This window comes from Phocoena sinus, chromosome 11 (assembly GCF_008692025.1).
Source record: "Phocoena sinus isolate mPhoSin1 chromosome 11, mPhoSin1.pri, whole genome shotgun sequence".
Classification (NCBI taxonomy): domain Eukaryota; kingdom Metazoa; phylum Chordata; class Mammalia; order Artiodactyla; family Phocoenidae; genus Phocoena; species Phocoena sinus.
In genome coordinates this window covers 55,641,912-55,656,015 of record NC_045773.1, presented here as the reverse complement: position 1 = coordinate 55,656,015, position 14,104 = coordinate 55,641,912, and positions in this window count along the sequence as shown.

The following is a 14,104-nucleotide window of genomic DNA, read 5'->3' as shown; positions in this document are numbered from 1 at the left end:
TCCATCCTCCCTGAATGGTAGGGTATCGTCCTCTGACCTGTAGGAGAACAGGGCTCATTATTACAGATTGCTGGCTGAAAGGTGTGGATCATTGGTGCTTTCCAGCATTCTTTTTCTGAAAGATAGGAGATGATCCAAGCTACAGGATCACTTCCTTTTTCTAGGGTAGTTGCCATAGAAGTTCTGGTAGCAGATTGAAGGCATGACCAAACTGTCCATTTACCCTGGTTTGAGTTGAATTGTTGGTCATTAAAGATTGGGAATGAGGTAGGTCAGTGTGAGATCAGGCAGAGAACCACCATGGACAAGTCTGTTCCTTTATAAAGGAGAAATAGATTGTTGTGGGCTAGGGGTTTGATTTTAATCACATAGTTTTATACACTTGAAAGAGGTAAAAACATTAAGCACGGTAACATTTTAAAAATACCTTCTTGCCCTGACCTTGCTTCCTACCCCGCTTCCCACAGTTATGACTTTTCAAGGTTAGTGTTGATATTCTCTGTCTCCTGGTGTGTCACCGGGTTGGCTTAGGAGACAGACCACTGAGCTGCACCTCTCAGGATTTCCACTTCCTGTATCTGGGATTTGGGGTTAGACACTTAACTTCTTGGAGCCTCAGATTTCTCATCTGTAAAGTGGATGTAATAATAGTACCTTCCTCTGATGGTTGTAATGGGGTTCTTAAATGAGTTCATACATATAAAACCCTTAAAACAGTGTGAACCCATATTAAGTGTGCTTGGTAAATATTGACTTTTTTTTTTATCACACCAGACACAGCTGTTTTGTAATGCTATTTAGAACATGTAAAGCATTTCTACGGTAACCATGAAGAAATTCATTTCTTACTATGTTTCATGTTGTGGTAGCTTTTATCACTAGGTTGAAAAATGGCCAGATGTAAATGAACTTATATCTAAAATATTTTTTCACCAATTTTACTAGAAATTTTCTATGTTCTTTCTGTAATAGACTCCTATACTCTCTACATGTCATAATAATTACTTATGTTTGTTTTGCATTTTAAAATTTACAAATTACTTTCACTTACAAAATCTTTGAATCAGAAATCCTTGCAAGATGGACAGGGACTGTTTAATATTCATTCCTACATTATTTAAGACATGAGAAAGCTATGTCTTAAGAGGATTTTGCAAGATCTCGAGGCTAGTAAATGACGGAGCTGGGACCACCATCTTTCTTCTTAAGTTCCTTGAGTTTGTGGACATTGATAAGCTGCAATCGAACACATATGTGCCCATTAATAAAACGTGTGTAGATGCAATAGCTTCTCCCTAACCACAGAGATTAGGCATTAAAACCCCTCATAGTAGGAGAATTCACATTCTAGGGCATCATATTTGAAATAAGGGAAGGCAGTGGAAGGTCCAAATGAGTCTATGAAAGCTTATAAATTTTTATGTCCACTAAAATAATGTAAAACAGCACCATACATAAAGGCAATATTAGTGAGAGTTTATACATTTTTAGTGGGTGGTCAGGTGATTCCTCTGTTCCCAACAGTTGTGGCAAGTAGCTTGTGTTTGTTTATTTATTTTTGCAGATATTGTTCATAACCCAAGGTTTTCCCCACACCCCCCGAGTCTGCTTCACCATCCAAATGTTCAATGCCTTTCTGTTTTTATGACTCAGAATTATTGATTTCTACCTTCCTGGGGCCCACATCTGTCAGCCCCTCTTAGATGCCTCTCCAGTTTCTTCCTTGGCTCAGACACAGCCAGAATGCAGTAGAAGATTCCAGTTTATCTACTCCCCACTTCCTATAAGACCCCCTTTCCTTTTTTGTTATTTCCTTTACCTCCTGTTTTCATCTCCAAACCCCAGGACATATTTATTAATTTACCTTTAAAAGACTGACTTAGCATATTTTAGAACTAAAACCTTCCCTATTTCAGAATAAAAGTCTGAGTGCCATAACTTTGTGTAAGATTTCATTCAATTTGGTTAAACAAATATACATCAAGTTTCTATCTATGCTCTTATAGGTCCTCAGGAAAATTCCCTTTGAGGGTCTGGATCTTCATGATTAATCTAGATTGATTCTGATTCTGTTCCCTTCTCTTGGGAAGCCTGTGGAAGGAATAATGCATAGCTACTCTTTCTTGTTCTTAATTGAGGTCCCCTAAAGTTTTCTGTGTTTCCTCAACCCCTCTTTACCCAAGCTACACATCTCTACTACCAAAAGTCTCTTGAGAGAGCTGTGTTTTCATATGAAAAGTGCTTTCTAGCTCTTTAGATTTATCCCTGGAAGAATGTTGGGGAGAAATCTGTCCCATCATCGTATTGTTAATCGGTTGAAGCCAAGTTGTAGTTGATGAGCATCCTGGACCCATGAGCTCTGGCCAATAGAAAGTGATGAACAATCAGAGCCTTTCTCTCCATCTTCCAAAATCCAGTGGTGGCTGCTGTGCTGTGCAGCCCAGGCCTGGTTCCCCAGCTGCAGTGAGTGAGGCCACAGACAGCTCCCAGACATCATTCTCCCTCCTAATTGCTCGCTGCCCAAGGTCGTGATCCATCCCAGCATCCAGTGACTTTTCCTCTAGAGCACAAATGCCTGGCCCCCTTGCCTCAATTCAGGACAATCTCTAAGAGGCCCTTCAAACGCCCAAATTCCCCCAGGGACCCAGAGGGCCTTGTTGAGAGGACCTCACAGATCAGCTCCTCCCTCTGCTTCATCCTGCTCCCTTCCTTTCCCTCCAGGAGTGATCCCAAAAGGACTCCCAGTAAACCTCCTGCACACAAATCTCAGACTCTGTTTCCCAGGGAACTCAAGCTCAGACAAATAGTCTGCTTAACTGTGCAGTGGGCTGGCTGAAAATTGAGGCAACATCCCTCAGCACCCACCCCGATTACCAGCAAACCACACTGGTCCAGGGCTGTGCTGCCTCTTAAAATCCCATATCTGGCGGTGAGCTAAAGCTGGGCCCATGACATCTGGGTGTTGCTTGACCTGGACCTTCATAAGGAATTCTGGGAGGATGCAATTCTTTTGCTGATGTCGCTTAGTGAAAATTCCTTTTTGTTATTCTCAAAGAAAATGAAGACTGGTTTAGCCCACAGAGACCCTAAATTTGCACTCTTTAAACACTGTCCTCAGTTTTGGGAGGTTGGGATATAGCAGTGAACATGCAAAGTACAACCCAGTCCTGAAGGTGGAGAAAGAGTCCAGACTGCTGTGACTGGGACAGCCACACTGTCCCGTGGGGACACATAGGAATCAGAGTTGAGGGGATTTAGAGAAGGCTGTTCTGTAAATGCTGAGAACCAGAGGTTGGACTGGCTAGTGAACCATGGGAAAAGGCAGTGTGAGGTCTTGTGGGGAGGGTGGAGGTCTTCTGGAGAGGCCTGGAGAAGAGATGGGGCCTTGGTGGGTCTGGGTAACTGTCCATGGTTCTGAGCGGGGCACAGGATGTAAGTTGGGTGGTGAGGTGAAAGCAGGTTGGAGAAATTGGCCTGTGTCCTCAGAGCAGTGGAGAGCATCAGCACATTTTAGGGAGAGAGTCATCTGACTGCATTTGCTTCCTTTGTGAGTTTAATATTTGTGAATTGAATTATGATTATTTATCATGTAGATTAGTGTAGTCATGTTGACTGAAAAACAATGGAAGCCAGTGCCTCCAAAGTCATCAGAACCAGGGGTTATTCTCCACAGTGTGCTCTGGTTGTGAGAGGCCTGGCTTTAAGGACATGAGCAGATTTTTAGAATTCCAAGGACAGGAAATGGAGACCATGGCAGCTGAAGCAGCCACTCCTGGGTGTGTGTTCAATCTCTGTCTGTGTGTGTCTCTCTCTCGTTCCAACTCTGTGTGTCTGTTTCTTTAATTTCTCTCCCTCTGGGTTTCTCTGCCTCTCTGGGCAAAGCAGGCACTGAAAGCCTGTGTATTAAAGAGGTTCCCTTGAAGTCACATTCTGCTAGCCCCCTCGGAACCATAGCATAGCCCATCTGGGTCACCAGAAACACCTGGAATGACATAGTTGAGTGGCTGTGAGCTCCCCATCTTCATGGGAAGGAGTTTCCTGTCGTAGATTGTTTTAGGACTGAAGAGAAAGCATCATTCTTTTTTGTTATTTTATTCATGTCTAAGCTTCCTTAATGTAAAAGTAATTACATTTTCCCCTGAGTAAATATTTGATATTTAAACTCAGCTGAGGTGCTGACATCAATACTGAACAGTAAGGTTTCCCCAAATTGAAATCTGTGTGGATGCCCCAACCCAAACCCCCAAATGAGTCACAACTTTTCTGCAGAAACTCATTCTCTTCCACATTGCTAAATTGTGGGGGAGTAAGTGAAGGTAGCTATTGATCTGTTAAGAACAAATGAAGAAAATGACCAGAAAAAATTATAGAAATCATTTGTCCCCATCAAAACTCCCACTCCATTCAGCTGTTCTTTATTTTGAGAAAATAATGTAAAAAAAGAACATTGACTGATATTAAGGTTTGGGGTTTGTTTTTGGATGAAGATATTATTGGAGCTGCTGCCTCTTTCTTGATGTTTGCCATGGATTTTTTCCCCCATCTCCATTCTATTTGGAGAGAGACGTTGCTTCACTGGGCAATTTGGAGCACCTAATCGATGTTGCCAAGGAAGAGGCCTCTCCTGGTTGCTCTGTCCCTCTCCTGCACTTGGAAGTGTCTCTAATCCCTCTAATGAGTGTATTTGCAGCCTGCAAGCACATCTGCACCAAGAGGAGGATGGTGGCTAAGGACACGGAGTGGAGTCTTAGCTGGAACGTTCAGGAGCTATTTGAACAGGCTGCCTCTCACTTAGCTGGGATACTCCACCGTGTGCTATTTCATAGTCATTAAATGAAGTTTACATAAACGTTTTTTATATAAATGAACACCAGCCAGCATCATGAGTCTTTGGAAGGGGTGTTGGGAGAGAAAAGATGTGGGAGAGGTGGACGGCCCTAGTGTCAGGTCTGCTGTGGTTGATGTGACCTCAGACACACCTTGGACCCCTGGACATCCTCGGTAAAGGTCACACTAGGTGGCCACTAGTGCCCTCTCCACATTCTAATATTCTGCATGCACACGTCTGAGGACCTCATCTCACAAAGTTGTTCTCTCTTAAGCAGTTCAGTTCCCCTTCTAAAACTAGCAGTTAAAGAAGAAACTATATCTGTGAAATCAGTGCTTCTTATTGAATGGGGGGCTAATTGGTGTGTTTTGCTGATTTCAGCTGCACAGGTGTTCTGTTTACTCATCTCTGCCATATTGGTAAAGAACACCTCTTAATACCTAAGAATTGTTCGTGGATTAATGGTTTTCATCTCTACCATCACCAGCCTGTTATGTCACCATAGTTTCTTGCCAGGACTACGTGGTAACCTCCTAAACTAGTGGTTACAGGCTTTGATGGAGGGCTTGTTAAAACACTGGGCCCCGTCACAGGGATCCTGATTCAGTTAGTCTGAATCTGCTTTCTCTAAGTTCCCAGGGGATGCTGATGACACTAGTCCTCAGATCTCATGCTGGGAATCTGTGCCGTTAATAGTCTCTTTACCTCCTGTCTCAGCCCTCAGGCTCACTGTCAAGGCAGAAGCTGGAGCAGTCTCTTAAAAACTAAGTCAGATGGCATCACTCCTCTCGTAACATTTCCCAAAGTCCTTGCCTGGCCTGGGGGGCCCTGCGTATTCTGGCTCATGAGGCCACAAGGTCTGAGTGGCCTGGCTTTCTGACTAATCAGCACCTCACTCCACTGTTCTACTGTCTCACCTGCCTCCCTCAGGACCTGACCACACCCGCTGCTCTCTCCTGCCTCTAGTTCTTCACATAGTCTCTGCTCACCTGCCCTGGAAAGCCTTCCTCTCTCCTTTTTCGCACCGATTAGTATCTGCACATCCTTTCCTTCTCAGCAATGTTGTCACTCCTTTAGAGAAGCCATACCTAACCACACAAAGGCTGTGTTCTTGCTTATTCTCTTGCAGAGACATTTTTTCCTTTATAGTCTTTAGCACAATATTTTATGATATTCATTTGTGTTTTTCTTTTTGAATAACTGTTATTTCCTCTTGGAGTGTAAAGTCCATGAAGGAAAGGGCTATATCTGTTTTGGGCTATGCTGAGTCCCTGATACACAGCAGTGCCTGCCACAGGGTAGGCTCTCGGTAAACATTTGTTCAATGAGCGGATGGATGGATGGACAGATGGATGGATGAAGGAGATTTTGAAGTGCATGGGGGTTGTTGGAAAAGCTCAGGAGAGCAGGAAAAAGAGTACCTGCCGTGTAGCATTTGTCTACAACTATGAGAACTAGTTTATCTGTCAGTGAACATATTCAAGATCTGTTTTTGAGGTTTTTGCTAAGGACCCCAACTGCCTGGTGCAATCAGTACCCCCACCCACTTTGCTTGGTCAGATAAGTTCAAAACATGTGTCTCTCTTAAAACCCCTTTCTCAGGCATTCTGATTCTGGAGTTAACGAAACCATGTCTGTGACATGGAGAGCTGAGAACTTTGGATTGTAGGTCTTTATCCACAATAAAGCCAAGGTTTTGAGAAACATGTATTTGGCTCAAAATACCAGGATCCTCTCCGAGATAATTCTGTGGGGTTTCAGATGCCTTCCTTCGTCCCTTAGCATGGCGTGTGGGGAAGGTGAGAAGCGTGGAACCTGAGAACACTTTGGACCTCCTGAGGCTGAACCCAAGTTAGGAAGTTAGGATTTGGCATTAGAGGTTATGCATCTAAATCTGTCACTCAAAGCTATTCTGTGGCACGGAAAAGAAATGATTACCAAGTCAAGGTTGGATGATCAGTAGAGTGTTGCTGTTATTCTTCAGTGTCACAGTTCACTAGGGTGACATAGCGAACCCTGGGAGGTGAAAAGATGGGCAGGCACTTTCAGGACCAGCGTTGATTTTAAAGGGGAGAATCACTTTCTCTTTTCATGTCTTTTTGTTCTCTGTGTGTACAAATACACATGTCTATTCACGTGTATGCATGCGTTCACATGTAGGTGTGTGCAAGTGTGTGCATGCACATGTGTGAGAGCAGGTGAATGTGTGCCGTGTGCATGCAGGTGTATGCATGAATGTCTGTATATATACATGTATCTACGTGGTTATCTTTCTGTTTTGGGGTGCAGCATCCATCATCGTTTCAATATTTCATCACCAATTTCCTTAATCGGCAGTGTTTTTATTGCGTTTTTTTGTTTTGCTTTGTTTTGTTTTACCTTTCCAGCAATAGTTTCAAATGGTGGCTGGAGAAGAGGCGTAAAGAGGGAGTGAAGGAAGCTTATCTGACACAGTTGTAGGAGGGGGTGCTATGAGATGGAGAGAGAGAATCAGAGGCAAGAAACAAAAAGTGAGCAAAGAACTAATTTAAATACTAAGCCTTTATGAAATGAGCCTATTTGAGGGTGGCTCCAATTTGTTCTCCAGAGTTTTTCTGACTTCTTGTCATACATACAGTGCTCACACCTTGCCAGGCCTGCTGCCCTCTGGTTCCTGTCTCCACGTTTATGTGCTCACTCAGCCTGGATGGCAGGCCCCCGCTCCTGGCCCTCCATGGCCAGATCCCAAGGGCCTGGATCCCAATCATCACCAAATCCACATAACCCCACCATCCTCCCTGTAGGTGCCGTGTCTTGCTTCTCTTTTGACCCCCAGGAAGAAAGCATGTTGACAGATGCTTCTCACTTTTGACACACACGTGCACACTCTTCAAGTTAATTTCAAGGTTAGTTTCTTGAGCCGCCCTGGGACGTGTCCCCAGGGGGAATGGAGTGCAGGAGGACTGCGCAGAAGTGGAGGCCCCCTTTATTTTTTTAGAGAAATTTTCACTTGAGAGTAAAATTTTAATTGGACGTCTACACTTCAAGATAAGCTTTTGTTCACCGTTTGTCATGAATTTACAAGGGGAAGGAAAAAAATTAATATTGTACAGTTCTTCTTTCATCCCAAGGAGGCTGAAAGATTTTAGCTGCAAAGTGAAGAGATCAGAAGAGAAACAGCTTTAGGAAAAAAACACCCGCATCTTAACAATGTCATTTGGAAGAACAGACCCCTTCTGCAGCGATTTCTGATCTCCCTTCCAAAGGCGATCACTTTTAATGGGCAACCACGAAGATGAGAAGCAAGAAGGCACAAGGAAAACAGTGCAGACTGCAATTGTCTGTTCTCTGCAGTTTGGGGGAAAGAGATCCCAGCTGCAAATGAACAATTTGCAAATGGTACACCAGACTTTCTGTCGACTTTAAATGCCTTTTCCGATCAAGACCAGCAGCATCCGATCTCTGTTGTAATCCGAGCAGCTAAGAGGTAGCAAACAGGGCTGACCTTCCCTGGACTGGCTGTAAGGGGACCCTTCTAGGAACACACCAGACTTCTCTGTAGTGCAGTGATGTAGTTTTGTCACCTTTTCACCAATTGTGACTTGAGGAATATGTTTAAGAATTTCCTGGTTTCCTGTTGTCTCATCCTGAAATGCTTTTATTCTGTTTAATATCTGCTACCAATTTGCTCTCTCAAAACCCACTTTCTTACTTCTAGTAAAACAATCCCACTTAAAGTTTTTACAAGTCTCAGTGTTATGCACTTAAAATGTCAATCTCCTATTTAATTTGTATTTCCTCACCTTATCCATCCTTCCTCCCTCTCAACATTCAGCACTCAGCAGGGCAGCTAAACACCCACTGTCCTGACTCCTAATACTGCTCAGGCCCCAGGGACACGCTTTCCCACGTCTCCAACAAAAGACGCCTGACCTGAATGCCATGACGGTTTGTGGGCTGTGCTGTGTCAGCCAGGCACTGCTGAATTGTAACTATTTCTTAGCTTTATATATAACTTTAAAACATTAAACCTAGGGTACTTAGGCTTTAGTTTGTATTCTTGCCCCTGTAAACATTAGGGTTAGGCCTAATGTAACTGTCGGGTGGTACTAGTTGCCTCTTAAAAGTTAGCTTCCTTCCTCTTCCCTGACCTGTTTGTCTTTCATGGTGAAAAGACAGCTGTATCTCTGAAACTTTGTCAACATTTTATGGATATGGGACTAGAAAATGATGGATAAGATGTTTCCGACTTTCTAAGCATTTGGTCTTTTTTCATGGAGTTTAAAACAAATTTTGCATTAAAGAAAATAAGAATGTGATCCCTTAAATGTTCTGTTTTCACTAAGACTGTATGCTGGTGAGAATCAATAATAAAAAGGCCAGATTTTGAGCTTATTCCTATGTATTTAGATAGTCTTCTTTTCCTGGCATGAATGCAAGCTTACTTGGTTAGGCAAAATAAGCATTTTGTGTAATCATTTAAGGATCATTTCTGTGTTTAACAACAGCAGTGACACCAACACTATTAACTGGCTATGGAGTAGCACTTTATAATGTTCAACATGCCTATATATAAAAATGTATATATATACACACACATATACATATATACACATGTGTGTATATATATATACACATGTATATATGTATTTTTTACCACCTGTTAATAAGTCAGGGAAGAAAACTGTGGCTTCTGACATTTTGACAGATCTAGCTGCAAAGTTAAACAGCAATGTGAAGGGTTTGCACTTCTACTTACTTTTATGTTCTGTTAACAAACCAAGCCCAGACATTATTTTACATATGGGTTATGCATTTCAGAACACTTAAAATTTTGTTTTCTTTTCATGGAAATGAAAATATAGCTGTTAGTCTTCAGAGTATATTTATGCCATGATGGTTTATTTTTCATTCTGGCAAATCAGTAGCTGACTCCCTGGGGAAGGCATACTTTGGCAATTAGAGTGTTTGACCTTTCATTTTTCAGAAGTCTTTGGCACATTGCACTGGTTGCTCATGTTGGTGGGTTTGGGGTCTATATCCATCCACATAAAGAGAGACAGTGGGAATGAGAGCATCAGGCATGGAGTTGGGACACTAGATTCCAGCCCCACTGGAACCTTCCCGAGCCTCCTGTCATCTGCCTGCAGCAATCATGTGTGTGCTCCACCCAGGGACCAGGGCTGTTGTGAAGAACAGATTGCATGATGGATGTAAAAGGACTTTGAAAGCCACTCAGTAGGGCAAATGAAAGGCACTAAAAGTAAATGATATTATTATAGATCAGCGTAGGCGATTTACGGTCTGAGGGTGAATCAGGCCCTCCACTTGTTTTTGTAAACAAAGTTTTATCAGATGACAACCACATCCATTTACTTATGGGTTGTCCATGGCTACTTTCATGAAATGGCAGAGTTGAATATTTGCAACAAAGACCATATGGCCTGTAAAGCCTAAAATATTTGCTGTCGGGCTCTTTGTAGAAAAGTCTACCCATCCCTGCTTATAGACCATGCACTGTTTGGTTGAAATTCTCAAATACAAGGAATATATACACATCCAGTATGAATTTTTAGGAAGAATTGTAGTTTATCTGCAGTTGATGAAGGATGAATTCTTTCATGAAGAATGGCAGCTAATAAGTAAAGAAGTAATGACAGGGCTTCCCTGGTGACACAGTGGTTAAGAATCCGCCTGCCAATGCAGGGGACGTGAGTTAGAGCCCTGGTCTGGGAAGACCCCACATGCCTCAGAGCAACTAAGCCCGTGTGCCACAACTACTGAGCCTGTGCTCTAGAGCCTGTGAGCCACAACTATTGAGACCACGTGCCTAGAGCCTGTGCTCCACAACAAGAGAAGACACCACAATGAGAAGCCCACGCACCACAACGAAGAGTAGCCCCCGCTTGCCGCAACTAGAGAAAGCCTGTGCACAGCAACGAAGACCCAACACAGCAAAAAATAAATTAAAAAAAAATTAGAAAATCTCCATTTTGACAGTCCCTGTGAAATATCTGACCCAGACAAGTATTGTCAATGGATATTAAAACCTTTATGAAAAGTGTTGTTGGGAAAAAAAGTACTCACACGGTGTGAAAACATGATACAACAGATTACTTGCTAACTGAAAAAGGAAACATATAGTATTCATAAGGGAGAGATCTTGTGATCACTGCTTATCTGTGTAATCAGATTTATCACTAATAGTGAGACAGATGGATGCAATGTGCCTCCCAAAATGATGCAAGGCTTTGGAAAACCATCCTCTGTGGGGCCTTCTTGTCAGAAATGCACAAGGTGAAATTAATCAAGACGTAGAGGTACCTTCCAGTTCATAGGAGATACTGAGAATACAGGAATCAGTTACATGACACCAAGAGTAAACAACCAGATGAATCTAAAACCAGAAACATGGTGAGATTTTTCTAGATTATTAGAGATATGATGACCACATGTAACATGGGAACCTTGGCCAGGTTCAGTGTGAAAAAGGAAAGTTATAAAAGATGTTATGAGCTGGCTGGGGAAATTTGAATCTGGACTGGACATTGGATATTATTAGAGAATTGTTGCTAGTTGTCAATGTGATAATGGCATGTGGTCATGCGATGTATGCTGAAGGGTTTTGAGTTACTTTCAAATGCTTGGGGTAAACACACACACAAACACATACACAAAACATGGCAAAGGGTTAATAATTAAAATCTAAGTGATAAGCCTATGGGGGTTCGTTGTAGTATTCTTTTAACTTTTCTATGTTTGAGCATTTTCAGAACAAAAACGTGGGAAGCAAATCCAACAAGCCATTCTTGTTTGCTTCCTGGATGGAGTAAAGAGACCAGGGAATTGACATCTGGAGGGGGGAAGGCCTGGCTCGTGGACATTTGGTCGATGATGCTGCGCTGCGTTCTCTCTGGTGTCCCTACCCAGCCCTTCAGGAGAAAGAATTAGAGATAAAACATTCTCTTTTCATGATTTTTTTTACTGCAGATGTTCATTCCTCCTGGTGATTCATCTAGCCAGGGAACCCACCCAAGCAATCTTTTTTCCTTATTAAGTTTCATCTGACTAGTTGTCACCCATCGTTCCAGCCTGTCAAAATCTTTAGAGCTCTGATTCACTCATTCAGTCTGCTAGTTATCTTCCCCAGTCTTGTAACATCTGAATGGTTATGAACTCGCTTCTGTGTCTTCATTCAAGTAGGTAATAAAGATGCATGTGAGACCCCCCTCCAGGCCTCCAGGTGCTTAGGCTTCTTCAGGCTGCAGTGGACCTGCGCCTCAGCCCTCTTTGGGCCCTGTGATTCAGCCAGTGACAAGTATGCCCTGCCAGCCCTTCCTCAGAACGCCTTGTGTGCATCAGGCCCTCTGGGCTTCAGCATTTCCTTCAGCTGCTGCTGCTGTGGCTTGCCCAATGTGGACTCTCCTCGACTCCATCCAGGTGCCCCCTGACTGTGCCTGCCCTCTGGCCTGTCCTGAGACCTTCCTGTTGACACAGAGTCATGAGATGCCCTGAGGACCACAGTCTTGCCTGTGCACGTTCAGCCTGGGAATGTGAGCATTTCCTGCCACGCAGAACAAATCTTTGAGCAGAGGGAGACCAAAGCCTGAAGATGCGTTCTTTGCTGTCTGTCCCCTGGGCACAGTCTGAGTGGCATAGATTGGTGGCACTTGGTGGCTGCTGTGTTGGCCCTCCACCCTTTCTACCACACTCCCCAGGTCACTCGCTCCCATTTCCCTTTAACCCAGGCTCTGCTTTCCAGAAACTCAGGCAAAAACAGGCGTCTCTGTCATGAGTCTGCTCGTCTCCAGTGTGTCTCCAAGAATGTGGTAAAGGGAATGCCTGTCTCAAGTGCCCCTGGGTGGCGCTCTCCTGAGTCATCCACGCAGCAATCCTCCCTTGCGCACTGTGCACATCAAGGACACGTGGTACATAATGGCATCAACTATTTTAACGTTTAAATTAATTTTGCCATTAATTATACGAGGTCAAAATGTTTTTTTATAACAATATTGTGGTGGTGATATCTTTTCCATGTTGAAGAGCAACAGAAAGTATTTCTTCTAAGTCATGATTCTTCTAGTTCATGATTGTATGTGTACAAAAGTGCTAGTTCAAGTTTCTGTCTGCTCCTGCCATTGATTTCTTCACTTTTAAAAATACATCCTTTTATTCTTTTTTTTCTGTCTTTTTAAACATTTCCAGAAGTCAAGGGATGTAACTGAGGGACTTACGTATTGTTTCGTTTTAAATTATTTTAAAACATCATTATTTTTAATATATACGTGACTAATCCATTCATATTTAAAGTGTAGAATTACAACTCAGTAATGGCTCATTGGGAGGCAGCATGAGATAGTGGTTATGAGCACACATTTTAAGTAAAGATTTTTGGGGGTTTACATCCTTTCTCTGCTAATTAACTGTTTCACTCAGGCAATTTACTGTTTAACCTCTCTGTGCCTCAGTTTACTCATCTGTATAATTAGCAAGGTAATAGCAGTACTCACTTCATAAGATCACTGTGAAGACCGAGTGAATTAAAATATATAAAGTGATTAGGAAATTCTCTGGCAACTAGTAAGGGCTCAGTAAATATGACTTGATATGATTATGATTATTAAATTTATTATTACTACTACTACCACTAGGCTTCTTTTCTAGAAGTTGTTTTCCCTTTAGCATGCCCTGGAGAGCATGCCTATAAATATGATGTAAGCAGGCATAGTGTCCTGAGCAGCTAGAACAGGTATAAAATTATAGGACCAAATACAAGCTCCTTACTTAGATCTTCATTCAAAGCATATATATGCTTACACTGCATCCAGTGCTAATAGGTTTTTGATCTATTCTTCTGGATCATAGGTAATTGGAAGTATCTTATTAGAAAGCTGGGGAGTGGAGTTGCTATTACTGTCCCTTGGTTTGAACAGCTGTGATGATGGTGGTACCCTTTCTGTGCTGAGGAAGACTGAGCAAGGGATGGACAGAGGGGGATGGAGAGGCTGTGCTTGGCTTGGAGGTGGGTGGTCAGCTGCAGAGGACAGTCAGGAAGGCCCCGGCCTGTGCAGTTCTGTGGAAGGAAAATGAAAGACAGATGTTTCACATATCTCAGGCCCCTCTGGGGGTGGATGCCCGGGAGAATGTAGGGACTGAATGAGGCTAACGCTTTTTGAGATGAATATTGGTGAAAGTTGGTACTGGGGTGTAAATTTTGAAAACATCAACTACCTAATTAGGCAGAAGTTGATTTTAATATTTATAAAGGCCTGTTAAAGGTCTCCTTAATTGAGATGG